Source organism: Sitophilus oryzae, unplaced genomic scaffold, assembly GCF_002938485.1.
Source record: "Sitophilus oryzae breed Bouriz unplaced genomic scaffold, Soryzae_2.0 scaffold_303_pilon_pilon, whole genome shotgun sequence".
Lineage (NCBI taxonomy): Eukaryota > Metazoa > Arthropoda > Insecta > Coleoptera > Curculionidae > Sitophilus > Sitophilus oryzae.
The window spans coordinates 113,948-129,456 of record NW_022146867.1 but is presented as its reverse complement, the minus strand read 5'-3'; the positions used below and the strand labels follow the sequence as shown (position 1 = coordinate 129,456).

The 15,509-nt window shown below is 32.5% G+C and overlaps 1 non-coding gene across 1 annotated transcript; it reads right to left on the bottom strand.

The window, feature by feature from the left end:
* Positions 1 to 616: 616 nt before the first annotated feature.
* Positions 617 to 689, bottom strand: Trnar-acg. Its single transcript has one exon. It is a non-coding gene; the product is annotated as a tRNA-Arg (tRNA).
* Positions 690 to 15,509: the final 14,820 nt, after the last annotated feature.

The following is a 15,509-nucleotide window of genomic DNA, read 5'->3' as shown; positions in this document are numbered from 1 at the left end:
TTGTAAAATAGTTATCAAAAGAAATATAACTAAGTCGTGTTAGTTACATCATTTATAACTCTAGAACACCTGGACCAATTTTAATGATTTCTGATTTGTTTTTCTGTTTTTTCTTATTTGATATTCTAGAGGTACCGTTACACGGCGCGTGGATCGCCGAGCCTGCAACAAAAAATTTCGCGCCGCGCTCCATGTGATTGGGTCGGCAGGCCGATCTTCGGGCCACGGCCGGGTATATGTGCAGTTACACGGCGCGTGGATCGCCGAGCCTGAAACAAAAAAAAATTCAAAGTAAACACGCCGTGCGAGGTCTTCACCAGTAATTCTTTAAAATTCAGTTAATTTTATTTGTTACATAATTTATTTAAATAACCCCATTTAATGCAAACATACATAATTTGATATTAGCTTAAAAAATCTATAAATATCATATTAATTAGGTATAAAAATTACTGATAAATACACGGTATCTCAGATCATTTAATCAATTGCCAAAAAAAACTCTCATTTCACTTCAGCATTAGGAGTTACGATATTAACCGGGTAGTTTTATCTAAAATTCGAATATCTTATTACTATATGAATAAAAATTAGTATATTCGAATATAAAAAAAGTCGATCCTGCCAGGATTCGAACCTGGAATCTTCTGATCCGTAGTCAGACGCGTTATCCGTTGCGCCACAGGACCTGTTGGAGTTAAGCTTGATTTAGACCCTCCAGACAGATTATACGGGAATACAGTCGGATATATTTTTAGCACAGACGAAAATACTTACTAAGAACCGTTAAAATGCAAATCGACGACTCTGGATGGTTTGGTGTAGGACGAATTGGGAGCACCTGGATGTACGGTTGATTAGTCTGGAAATTATAAATAAGTTTAGTATAATATTTGGTGTGATATAAATAAGAAAAAAATAATTCGTATTATAATTTGAGTTTTATTTATTATTATACAGGGTTGTTCACCACATACGACACGGAGTATTGTAGCTAAACGACTAGATTTTTACAAATTGTAAGTTTTGGGTTCGTTGAAGGACTATTAGAGCTACAATTTAAAAATTTAGTTGTACTTTTTTAAATGGAACACCCTATATATTATTACATTTTTAGTTTCTACGATTAAAATAAAGTTAAATTTGATTAAGGTTTATTACACTTAAACCTTACCGTTTTTGAAATATTTTCAATTTTGCGAAATTGCAGTATAAATTTTAAGGCTTCATTTCTCCGAGGGTATCAAAGTTTTTATTACTAAATATTTACTGAAGTTTATTTATTGATCAGTTATTGTGTTGCAATAATAAAAACTTTACTACCTTATACAGAGTGTCTAAAAATTTATTTTAAATAATTACTAGCTTTAAATGGCAATAACTTGTTTAATTTAAATGGAACACCCTGTATATTCTATGAGAATCAGATGCACAATTTAATTGTCTATCAAATTGTATTATACCATTTTTTACTCTTACCATTATCTCTTCAAGTTTCCGTGGAAAATGCATTTTCTTGTAATTTAGAACTCATTTATCAATATACTCATGGAATACTGACATTTTAGATTATTTTTAAAGATGTACTAAATTTTTATAGAGTACAGATACTAATATTGTCGATATAGTTCGTTTATTTCATTAAAAAATAAAAAAAAAACTGTTTAAATATTTGTTAAAGAGGACCAATTAATATAATTCCAGTATTCAAACTACATTAATTGAGTGTTTGCGTTGATTAATAATAATTGCTCCAAATACTAAAAAATTGAATTATGTATGTATATTAGACAGTGTGGTAAAAAGTAAAACCTTAAAAATGATATTTAATTTTTTGACAAATGCTTATTTATAACAATAGAGATGTTCATTTTCATAACTTATTATTACATTGATTTCTGATTCAAATCCACATTTATTTAGAATAATTTATTAACGAACACAATTAAGTATGTAGTTAATTAGTATTTGCGCGGAAATACTGGTGGTTTGGTTTGGTTTGGTTTGGTTGATTTTAAAATGTCAATATACCATGGGTATATTGATAAATGAGGTCTAAATTATAAGTAAATGCATTTTCTACGAAAACTTGAAGGAATAGGTAAGAAGTGGTATAATACAATTTGATAGACAATTAAGTTGTGCATCTGATTTTCTTAAAATATACAGGGCGTTCTATTTAAAATAAACAAGATATTGCCGTTTAAAGCACAATATTTATTTAGTTCAATGCTACTGAAAGGGTTATAATAGTTATTGGAAAATGTGCTACATTAACAACAGCAAAAAATATGACGTTAATCTAAATTAATAATAAACATCTACCAAGGAATGAAATCTATTTTAAATTATCGTAGAAACGATTTTTAGGACTTCTAGATAATATTCAACAATATTTTCATGTTTTCTTTAATTTTCTCTTAAACGGTATGGACATTTGGAAAATAATAAACGATATTAACCATTTTAATAAAAGCAAATAAAATGCATTTTTATAAAGCATACATTTTTCTCAAAATGTTAATAAAAAAAAATAAAAAAGTTTTTCCTATATATTGTAAAAACAATTCGGGGACATACTGTATATTTCAAATTGATTTCAAAATTTTCAAATACAATAATTGTATGTTCAAACAATTGTGAAGTAGCAACTTCGTATGTTTATTGTAAGATTAATTATTATTAACAAACTGATTCAAACATAGTCTAAGAAAAAAAGTGTGCCACTTTTACTTTCCATATAGCCCCAGCCTCTCGGATGACCTTAGTTTTATGATTGACTGACCCATCCTTAAATAACTCAATGCCGATAACATCGTATAATCGTAATCCCTATTCTTTAGGTTGCGCTAAAGAGCTGGTTGTCTGTTCTTGTCTGTTTTACACTCCTTAACATGATTAGGAATGTAACACGACTATAAACACTGGTGCATCAATAGCTTCAAAAATAAATTATTATATTTAAAAGTAAATTTTTAGTAATAATTGAGTTAATAAACATACTTTCTTAATTTGTACTAGTGAACAATGAATAAAATATTAGGCTAGTCTGATTTTGCTCATTTGGTTGGCCATAAATCTAACAGATTCTAATATTTGTCAGTTGTTATCACTAGCCCGTCAAAATAAACCATAAATTAAATAATGTAATTAAGTTTTGACGAAAAACATTTTTGTCAAACATTTTGGTAATAAAATGCATATTAAGGTATCATAAGATTTATTCCAAAAAAATGTTTGTTAGAATATGTCCAATATACAGGGTTATTCATTTTCATTCACAGTTTTCGTATAATCAACCGAGGCGAATGAGGTGCGCCACCCTGCATATTATTATTTATTTATAATAAAAAATATCAAAGTTGTATTTTTTAAATGGAACATCCTGTATATTATTATTTTATATGTGTACGGTCGATCCAATCAATACCTCTGTTAGTACTTAAGTTCTAGGGAAAGGTGTACGTCATGCGTTCAGCTTCACGATTTAATTACGTCTCGTGATACTTGATTTGTTTATTTATTAACGAGTCGTTGTAATTTTCCCTATAGTTTGAATTTTTTTAAGTGTAAGCTAGAAACACTTGCATTTTTGGTAAAAATAAGTGGAATTGAGTGGGTGTTCGATAGTGGTCGCGCTATTAGAACTCTGAATTCAAAAATCGATATCTCGAAATCTATTAGAAATAATAGATTGTAGTTTTTTCAAGAACTTTCTTAATATTTCTGCTGTATTTGCTTTGTAGACAGTATGTGAAAATCTTTATCAATAAAAAAATTACACGATTGCTGAATATTGCTATGCTCTAAAAGTAAATGGATGGATTGTTTACAATTTTTGAATGGAAAAAACAAACTTATCGAATTTTTCTTATGTAACCATATTGTAAAATATTCGATCTTGAAAAAAAAAAGTTTCAATATCTAAAGTGGTTCTTGAGTTATGGCCTGTAATGTGTTAAAAAGTTGAGTTTTTAAATTATCGCGATTACTGACGTTTTCTCGTTATAAAAAAATGACACCCTAACGATATCCTTATAATTCCATTTCAGATGCCCAGAAACTTCTTCAAAAAACAAAAAGTCTTTTAAAAATAAGCAGTTTGCGATCGGCAACGCCGCAACAGCACCCCGTCGCGCGTCGCCTCGGTCGGTCGCATTTCTCTCACTCCGACATAATAAGATCCCTATGCGATTTACTTCCACACATGTAAATGGCGACCCAAAAGCAACAGTTGCCAGCACGGTATGATCCCAGTATACGAACTACATTAATTGATTGTTTGCGTCGGTAAATAATAATTACTCCAAATACTACAAAAACTGAATTTTGTGTATATTAGACAGTGTTGAAATTTAACACCTAAAACTTTTATTTAATTTTTTGACGAATGCTTATTTATAACAACAGGCACTTTCACATTCTTAACTTATCATTATATTGATTTCTGATTCAAATCCAAATTTATTTAGAATAGTTTATTAAGTATGTAATTAATTAATATTTGGGCATCCATTTAAATTAAACAAGTTAATACTCTTTAAAGCTAGTAATTATTTAATATACATTTTTAAACACTCTGTATAAGGTAGTATTATTTTTATTATTGCAACACAAAATATAATAAATAGAAAGACTTCAGTACAATATTAGGTTTTATAAACTTAAATACGCCTAGAGAAACGAATCATTGAAATTGTTACTTTATTTTCACAAAATCGTAAATATTTCAAAAACGGTTAGATTAAAGTGCGGCAAACTTTAATCAAATTTACCTTTATTTTAATCGTAGAAACTAAAATTGTAAACAGGGCGTTCCATTTAAAAAAAAATATATCTTTGATATTTTTTCTTTGTTTGGGACACTGTGTACCTTTTGAAATACTTTTAATTTGTAGTTTTAGCAGTCCCCTTCACTCATAATTTCTAAAAATTCAATCATTTCGCTACAATACTCCGTGTCGTATAAGGTGAATAACCCTGCATAATATGCCTAGTCTTTTTGCAAAATTCTGAATTTCATTACGCCCGCGACATATCCAATTCAACAAAATATATCATCAAATATGACATTGTCAGTCTAATGCCGGGTCCAGACCAACGCGACAAAAAGTAAACACAATTTTGAGACAAAAATGAGACAACTTGCTACAAAAAATGGGGAATTCTGACTAGACAAATTGTCCACACCGCAAGGACAACAAAGTCGAAAGTTTAGTTGTTGCGAATGAGTTTAATTACCCATGTGTGATTTGACTGGTCTCTTACTGTTTTTTGACTGGTCTCTTACTGTTACGACGACTTTTGTGTTGAATATACGAACAAAACATAGACACTTTGATCTTTACCGACTCGAGACGGGACATTGAAAAGTCTCCGAATTTTGAAACAAAACAAAAATGAGACAAAAATATCCCAGAAATGTATTGGATTTGTCGCAATTTTGTCGTAAAACATGAATGTCTCTGTCTTGTCGTTGTTTTGTCTGCTTGGTCTGGACCCGGCATAAGAAGATATTTTGTTTCATAATTCACCATTTTCTACCTCTTTCAAACAAATATTTTGTCTGGGTTTTTGTGACGGTTTATTTTTAATCTTCTACCCTCTGTGTATGTTTACTTTTCTTTAGAGAAACCTTAATACCATTTTCGAATTGCCAGTCATTTACTTATGCTAAAATGCAGACTCGAACCGATCGCTATGATAAATTACACGGTCGTATCGACAAAACTGACCATTGTTTCGCCCACGAGTGGCCGCACCGCGCCAATGCGAAGGTGGAAGGAAAACGGCCAAGCCCTTTCAGCCAGTCGTCTCAAGCCGCCTTGTTTTCCTGCATAATTACCGAAGATTCGTCCAGACTCTAACAACGAACGTACGTATCGTGTACAAATGCCATTTCATAAAGTTCCTAACGCTCTAAAAATACAGAAATATCAATAGAAATCAGCCATCAACTCCTACGAAATTAAGAATAAAATTTCTGTATTCGTTTGGTTTTCTAAATGTGACAGAGTTTGAAATTACACTGTAAATAATGATATAATTAATAATATGTGAAAAAAATTGTTTGTGCACTATGTGTGCATTTTAAGTGAAACTTCTTAATAACAGCTATTAAATTGAACGATTAAACAGGATTTTCTGTGATTTTTTTAAGGCTTTCGACTGTGTAAATCATAATAATATCTTAATTAACAAATTGCAATACTATGGATTCATGGGAGTGCCGCTCGAATGGCTTAAGTCATATTTTGGCAACAGAAGGCAGCTTGTGAGGATTGATACGTCTATGTCTTCTTGTAAGCCTATGTGGTGTCCCTCAGGGTTCAGTACTTGACCCTATTTGCCCTATTGCTGCCTGTTTTCCGCTAAGATCAGTTTCTAAGGAACTTAACTTATCAACCTCTAGAATAGCCTATTATGCCCTTTTTGAGTCACATCTTCGTTATGCCCTTCCATTTTGGAGTACTTGCTGCGCAACAAAATTTAATCGTATTTTCAGACTTCAAAAGAGAGCAGTTCAATATTTATTGGGACTGAACAGTAGAACTCACTGCCAGAATTTCTTTAAAAATTTGAAAATACTGACTGTTCCTACTTTATTCATTTTTGAATCCGTTTGCTTAATCCGCAAGCACATATCTGCTATTCCCGAAAAGCCATCTCATAGCTATCCACTTAGGAATGCGGAGAGCACGATCTTTATCTGCCAACCCCGAGCTCAGAACTAGTTAAAGGTTCAATACTGTAGAATGCAAAAAAATGTACAATCATCTGCTTTTGAATATCAAGTCGCTTTCAATCTTTCCCGCATTTCGCAAAGCTCTGAAATCATACTTACTGGAGAGAGCCCTGAATGCGGTAAACGACTTTTTTGTTGATGTTTAAACATGAACAATTTTGAATTTTAAAATTTAGATCATCTCACACACTGGCCAAAGGTCAAATATTTAATATTTTATAACTCTTAAAATTATATCTTACTGTTCTGCAATTGTCCATGTATTTTTTTTTGTAATTTTAATGACTTAAATTTTTTTGAATTGTATGATTTGTATTGTGTATTTTTTGTTTGTATATTTTTTTGTGCTTTTGTTTGTTTTGTGAGTGCTTTGTCGATGAAGCTGTTTTGGCTTTTTGTACAATAAAGCGTTGTTTGTTTGTTTGTTTTGTTTGATTGTAGGACATGTTTGAAAAAGTGTAGTTTGAAATGTTGAAAAAGTAATAAATTAAAAAATAATAAATAATTTGATTCACTTCCACAAAATATGTATTAAAATGATCGTCTATCCGTTTGTCTGTCTGAGGACTCCATTCAGATACCTCTATTCACGTGCCGAGATTAGTTCCAATTTCCAATCAATCCATAATTAAAAAAAATCCTGATGATTTCGTCCATTTAGAGATATCGGTTCGAAAAGTCGAGAGCGTCATCCTGTAGCCCGTCCCCACCCATACAGCACATGAAATCACATTTACGATGTGTATACATTATTAAATGCAGATACAGGGTGACACAATTTCCCCGATGTAAATATGCTACGTTTACACATTGTAGTTCAACACGTATGCACAAAGGTTAAACGTCCGCTTCACACAATGTAGCCACAGTATAGCATTTACGAATACACTAAGTAAGGGATACCCAGTGTGCCGTAGGATACACAGTGCTTGTGTATTACGTTTAAACTCTGTTTACACATTGCAGTTGTGACTACCGCGTGTATACGTATGTATTTTGCTTCGTATATACATCTTGTGCTAGATAAAACTACTTCTTATGAACGAATTTAGGACATAATACAAGTTTTGATGCCAAACTTTTCGTTCTTTTTAAGAATGATTTATTCAATGATCCCAATTATATCTTTTTAGAACGAAAATTAGGAAGGCAAAACTTTGTATTTTTTAAAAGAAAACACTGTAAAAAACAGAATTTGTATCAAAATGTATTAAAAATATAAGTACCTAGTATAACAACATACTAAAATGGTAAACACTGGTATATCGCCACGATTTGGTAGACCTCGTTTAGTCATTTTTTCTCCTTTTTTCCTTCCAAGCAGTTGGTTTGTTAGCATACTCATTCGAGCACTCTGTTGGACTTTGGATTATTTTTCATATATTTAGTTTCACTAATTTAATTTCCTGCTGGGCCAATAATAAACAAGATCTTATAGTTAGATACTACAACTAAAGAATATTCTACAGACTAAAATAACTTATAATTACATGTTGCAATTACATGACCTCTATTTTTTTCAATAAAAGCAACAATAGTTGATACAACATCTGGACACAACAACAAAACCTTCGCTAGCTCCACTAGAGTAACTGTAAATAGACAATCGACATTAATTATCATCGAGGATGCTAACCACAACCGCCCCCGATCCAGAAAACCACCCACCAAGACCGCACTAAATGCAATTGAAGACCAATGGAACATCACCGACGCTTGGTATCAGGAATGGATGCGAAACAAAACAGTGACATGCCATGCATCACCAACTCACCACCAGGTTTCGACTTACCAAGGAAAACCTGGTGCACGCTAAACAGCATGGCAGATGCGCCTATACTTTACACAAATGGGACAGGAGTCCAAGCCCCTCCTGCAAGTGCGGCAAAAATCAAACCGTTAAACATATTGTGGAGGAATGCCCTGAAACGGCATATAACGGCAGACCAGAAGATTTCCTATTGGCAACTCCAGAATCAATAGATTATATAAATTTGTTAAATGTTCGTTTGTACTTTTCTTTTCGTCATATACGTCCTTTGTGTCTTAATATGGTCATACGCTAAATAAATTAATTAATTAATTAACAATAAGCACTATTTCATATTATTATGTGTGTTGGTTTGGATGAAAAGTAAATGCATGATTTTCATGCAAAGATTGTTATTAATCGTTCTTCAAAAGCAAATATCTCCAATAATATAGCAATTCAGAAGAATCAGAACCCAAATTAATAAACTATGGAGAAAATAGGCACCATGATGATAAAGTGGTTATTAGGTTTCTTAATAAAATTCGCTGACTTTTGTTTTGTTTTCCTGATTTAATAGACATAAAAAGTCAAATTATTGATCTACGTATAGCTTAAAAATTGTCAAAATCGGTCTATTAGACCAAAATATATTGAACTTTAAGTTACATGAATATTCGAAAATGTATATACATTTTTCTAAGGGCTGGCAAAGGTAAGTCTTGGGTCGATATTTCCGTATGTAAAAAGAGTACAATGCGTTTATAATGTACTGAACAAAGAGGGAAAAGTAAACACGTTGCCAAACATATGAAATAAACCAAGAAACTATGCGCATTGCTAAGAGACGTGGAAGAGGATATAGCATATTTGTCGCAGTCGACCGGTTGACCCAATCAGTACCTCTGTCAGTATTTAATGTTCTAGGGAAAGGTGTACATCATGCGTTCAGCTTCACGATTTATTTACGTCTTGTGACACTTTATTTGTTTATTTATTAACGAGTCGTTGTAATTTTCCCTATAGCGTGACAATTTTTAAGTGCAAGTTAGAAATACTTGCATTTCTGGTAAAAATAAGTGGAATTAAGTTGGTGTTCGACAGTGGTCGCGCTATTAGAACTCTGAATTCAAAAATCGATATCTCGAAATCTATAAGAAATAATTGGTTGTAGTTTTTCAAAAACCTTCGCAGACAGTATGCAAAAATTTTTATAAATAAAAAAGTTATACGATTGCTAAAAACTTCTATGCACAAGGACGGGTTCTTTAATTTTAGAATGGAAAAAACAACCTTATCGATTTTTTCTTATGTAAACATATTGTAAATGATCTGATCTTCAAAATAAAAATAGATTCAATATCTAAAGTGGTTCTTAAGTTATGGCGTGTTATGGGATTACTGACGTTTTCCCGTTATAAAAAAAATGGATACCCTAACGATATCGGTCTAATTCCATTTCAGATGCTCAGAAACATATCTAATGATTTTATCTAGTTATCTTTTCGAAAATAAGTCTTAAAAATAAGCGGTTTGCGATCGTGATTTTACTTAACTTGATACCCAAGTAGCATCTATCTGACTTCGAACTAAATCTGACCTGAAGCGACGTCAGACTTTGTGCAAATTTAGGTCGGATGCTGGTGATACGACCTGTGACGTCGCTTTCCTATTAAAAGCGACGTCGTTGGATCCAAGTCGGTAAATCCAACGATCTGTCGACGTACCATTTTTAACAACGTACCATTTTTATTAATTTCCCAACGTCGTTCCCACGTTGGCTTGCACGACGTACATATACTTGAACTAGCCCGACGTCTACCCGTTGTCCGAATAGGATACGTCTCACTGATAATCTCTAAAGTAACGTCCAATTATATTTTGTTGTATTTTATGTTCATATTTATAACCTAATTTACGTATCTCTATTTACGTCCGTAAATACAACCCATTAAGTAGCATTTGCGACCTAATGAACATCATGAACATAACCTAATAAAAAGTTTTTGCAAACAAACTTAATTTTTTTTATTATGCCTAAAAAAAACACTAAAAAGGCATTTAGACATTCATCTACATTTTACAGAAAGAGGTCGAGGCTTTTGCAAAATAATAATAGTAGTAGTGATGTCTTGCCTCCACCCGTAAATGCTTTTTATCCGGAAGAGATGCTGCATTACACTGGTGCATCTTAATTTCATTTTTTAGCTTAGGAAACCAGCAGACCCCATCCTCCTCCGACATGTGAGGTTAGGCTTAAAAAAGTGGCTGCCCATTTTTTTTTAAGGAGAAAACAAAAACTAAAATATAGTTGCACAAATCCACAAATCACTGATACGCAAAGTGAGGTTACGTGGCGTATGTTGGAATTATATACGTCATAATACGATTGCCGGTCGTCCGGTTTGATGACTTCGGTCGTGTGAGACGACTAATGTTGGAGACCCGGTCGGAATTGGTATATTGGTAGTTCATATTAAGTCAGACACAGAAATCCGCCATTCTTAACACGTATCTGATTGTCAGCCATTTTAAAATCATTTTTTGTTTTTAAAATTTATATTCACATTTCGATTTCTAGTAGAATAATATTGATAAGGTTGAGTTGGGGGGAACCACAGTACAGTTTTATGATTAAACCAGCTAGAAAATTAAAAAAAATATTTTGCGAGTTACTTTTTTATAGATATTTTTATTTCATAAATCTACCTAATTTTGAAGGCGCTCGTTGTTTTCCGGAGTATTTTAATCAGATATATCAAGAAAGTGACTTCCGTTGACAAAACTGATGTCTGGATTAATGATTCAGAATTATTATAATATGAAATTAGATAGGCACTTATAGTTATATTCGAGGAGTGATTATGAATCCATTTGTAATTAGGTAGTTTGGTTAGGTTTTTATGTATTCTTGGTAGCGAATATGAAACCAAACGTAACGTAAGTGTTTAGCGACGAATTTTAAGTGACTAAAATCCAACGTAATATGACGTTGGTAATTGGTAGAATTACATTCCCTATTAGGTCAGATACCGACGTCGAGGCGACCCGAATCTGTATTCCCCATTTAGGTGCAAATAAGGGTCGTCAGGCGGTCGAATCGACGTTGGTACCCGACGTCGGGTTTATTGAACGCGACGTATACCCGACGTTAGATAACGTCCAAATGCTACTTGAGAGGGAAAGGCGTATCGGCAACGCCGCAACAGCACACCGTCGCGCGTCGCGTCGGTCGGTCGCATTTCTCTCACTCCGACTTAATAAGATCCCTATGCGATTTACTTCCACACATGTAAATGCCGACCCAAAAGTAACAGTTGTCAGCACGGTATAACTTATTTATACGAAGTAAAACATTGAGTTGTTTAACCTAGACTAGGTTCTAAATTAACTTCTAAAGAGGCCCAAAAACGCATCAATTTGAAGAACATTCCATTTACATAATAAATATTAAATATGAATGGAATTAACGCGCAACGGCTCGGCAAAAGAATGCTACTTTCATTCAGTCATCTTTCTAATATCCTCGGGTGAAACAAATGTTTTAATTATACGCTAACAGTCTTTTATCATTCGTTTCTGCATACCCCTTACCGAGATTGAATTGGTATGAGCCCCTATCTATTTCCACCTTGACCATAAATCGATAAAAGCGTAGAAAAGGGGACAATAGCACCTTTTTTAGGACAACGATTGTGGCACGTACATGCGGGTGTATATACCTGCATAAAAAAGTTGACCAGCCTGATAAGACAAAACGTGCCGGCCATCATAAAAGGCTAAAACTGAACTTTTGCTGTTGTTTTGTTAAATTTTAATTTAATGTTGGAGATAGAGTAAATTGAAGTAAATTCTAAAATGTTTTTCTTTAAATTTAACGTAGCAGGAACAAGTAATATTAATAGCAATAGTCACCAAAACCATCTCGTTAGAGTAAAAAATTACGTCAAAAGTATTGATAACTGGAAAAATTGCAAATTGATCGTTATCAGTTCATTTCGTTCTTAAAAATTCAAAAAATAAAATGCTCAGGAGTCATGGTCCTGACCGTAAAATTATATTTTAGGAAAATTTACAGACGAAATTATATTGCACAGGGTGTTTTAAAGTTACACTGAAAAAAAGGATCTCTCAGTCGAAATGAATATGACTTTGACCCAAAAGATTGGCGCTTTTCAATAGGACCAAGAACGACGTTTCTTTACCCAAAGCATTAACTATCTTTTCATAAGCTTTAAAAAATTACTTTAGAGAATAGAAGAATCTATCTGTCCAAAGTATTTCACTCTTGGCCCAAAATGAATATGCAAAGAAGTTCTTGCTACAAGAACAATAGTCTCTTTGATTCATGCAAAAATTCTTGATTGAAAAGGGACCATTTCTTGATTAAAGAGACACTTTTCTTAAACCAATAACAAATACTATTGACTCAAATAAAATTTATTTTGATCTAAGAGAAGTCTATACATCATATACAGGCATATTACGAGGTATATTATTTTCTGATAAATTTAGATTTTCCTGGTCTGTAGTAAGTAAAGTGATATTATTTTCCTCGATAGTAGTTATTTCTGCTTTTCCACTCCTTGGTATTTTTTGGGGTGGTTCATCACTCTACAAATTACAAAAAAAATATTACATCACGATTAATCAAAGTAAAGCAAATAAATTATTAAAATTATAAGCTTTGGTCACATTTTGAATTTTTTAATACGATGACTTGATATTCTAAAATTTTTGTAATTATTTGCATAAAAAAATTGATACCTATGGGGAAATTAAAATAACTTTCGTTGCACATCATAATACGACCACCAGCAAACTCCATAAGACGACGCATGATGTCATTGATGACGTGCAACGAAAGTTTAGTTTCCCCCCGCGTTTTTTTTGCTTCTGAGTAGAAGTAGTAGATTTTTTTATAATTATGGTGACATGCGAGCGCATTATAGTACAATATATGTCAAGATATTTTGAGTTGTGTAAGCAGAATTTTGTTACATATTAGTAATAGTCAACCTGGACACGTTCTGTACCTATATCATAACGGAGCAACTAATCTAAATGGGTGTAGACGGAAAATTTTTAACAAAAAAAAAGAGAATAAATATGCTCTCATCTTGTTGTACAAACTATAAAACACGTAGATAAGAGGTCCGGTAAGTCGTTTAAAGTGAAGATCTTTCGTTGTAATGTCCAGTCGAGAAACAAGAGTAAATAGCCTTGGTCTCGCCCGAGTACATGCTGTTCCCATTGAATTTTTATTCACATGCTGAGAGGAAAAGAGAAAGAAACACCGAGAAGATAGTAGCCAAATGAACTACTGTAACTGTTCTTATCCGAGTCCGATCTACAAACGGCCTAACAAGACGTAGACATGAAATTTGGTGCTTCATTACCGACACCCACGTACCGGATAGGTACTGTGAGGATGCCGACCAGTGTTGCCATACAAAAAGAATGAGGGATAAAAAAAGGCTATTTTGCTTTTTCTATTTACCTGTAGTGGAACAGTTTTTAAACTTATTAATGCCTTCTAACAAATATATGAATTGTTGGAACTTCTATTTGGTAGTATTTGTAATAGTCAAAAGTATCTTGATAATAATTATATTAATTAAATTGCTTTTTTGTGTTTATCCTGTTTTAGTCTACAGTTAAATATTCTAATATATTAGATTAAATTCCACTAGCCATATCCTTTATAGACTTTGAGAAGGCTTTCTAATCAGTATATCCTAAGGCAATAATAAAAGCCCTAGTGAAACAAGGTATTGACAGGCTTAATACAGAAACTTTCGCCAATATATACAAAGAAGTCAAAACAAAAGTACAATGATATATATATATATATATATATATATATATATATATATATATATATATATATATATATATATATATATATATATATATATATATATATATATATATATATATATATATATATATATCCCCCAAACATGTTTACAGCAACACTAGAAGAAATCTTGCGGCAACTGGACTGGACCAATAAAGGATTAAAAATAGATAGAAAATATCTTAACCATCTAAGATTCGCTGATGACATAGTCCTAATTGCTAATAGTCCTGGAGAATTACAGGCACAAATTAACGAACTAAATACAGCCAGCAATAAAGTGGGTTTAAAAATGAATTTAACAAAAACTGAAGTAATGTCCAACTAACTAGTAGACAGAAAAGACATACTAATAAATAACATAAATAACACTGGAAATAGTAGAAGAATATATTTAGGCCAACTAATACACGGTATCTCTACTACCAGAAATCAACAGAAGAATTAAAGTAGTATGGAGTACTTATGGAAGAAACTCAATCGTATTCAAATCAAGAATGCCACTTGTGACATAAACTTTCCTTTGATTGAAAATTTAAGTCAAAATATTGCGAACGGCTACTCTTATATCGGAGGCGGTGGGAACAAGCTTTTGCTTCTGCACTTGACTAAAAAATGATTCCCACCTATACCTTACACTGCATACCAAAGGGCGCCACTTATTTCAAAAAGATGCTAATACTTACAAAAGATAGTACAAACTGAAATAAGAAAATTTGTACAAGTGTAAGAGCGAGTAAGAAAAATATAATATTTTTTTTTTGTTTATATAGCATAATATATGAATGGTGTTAATATCAATTTAATATTCAAACAACATAAACAAAAGAAGCTAAACTCACCTTAGATGCCGGGACACTTGTGTAATGCTCTCACTCTATGATCACGCAATTTGCAATCTATAAAAATAAAATATACTTGAGCATCACTGGAAAACGCACATGATCACATCACCATAATCGAGTATATAAAATAGTTAAATATTTTTGTTGTTCCGTAGCTAAGCGACAAGGCGTCTGTCCCACACACAAAAGGGATGGCCACAAAGCGACATAGCATAATGTTGTTGTTCCGCAGCTAAGCGACAAGGCGTCTGTCCCACACACAAAAGGGATGGCCACAAAGCGACATAGCTTATTATTGTTGTTAAACAA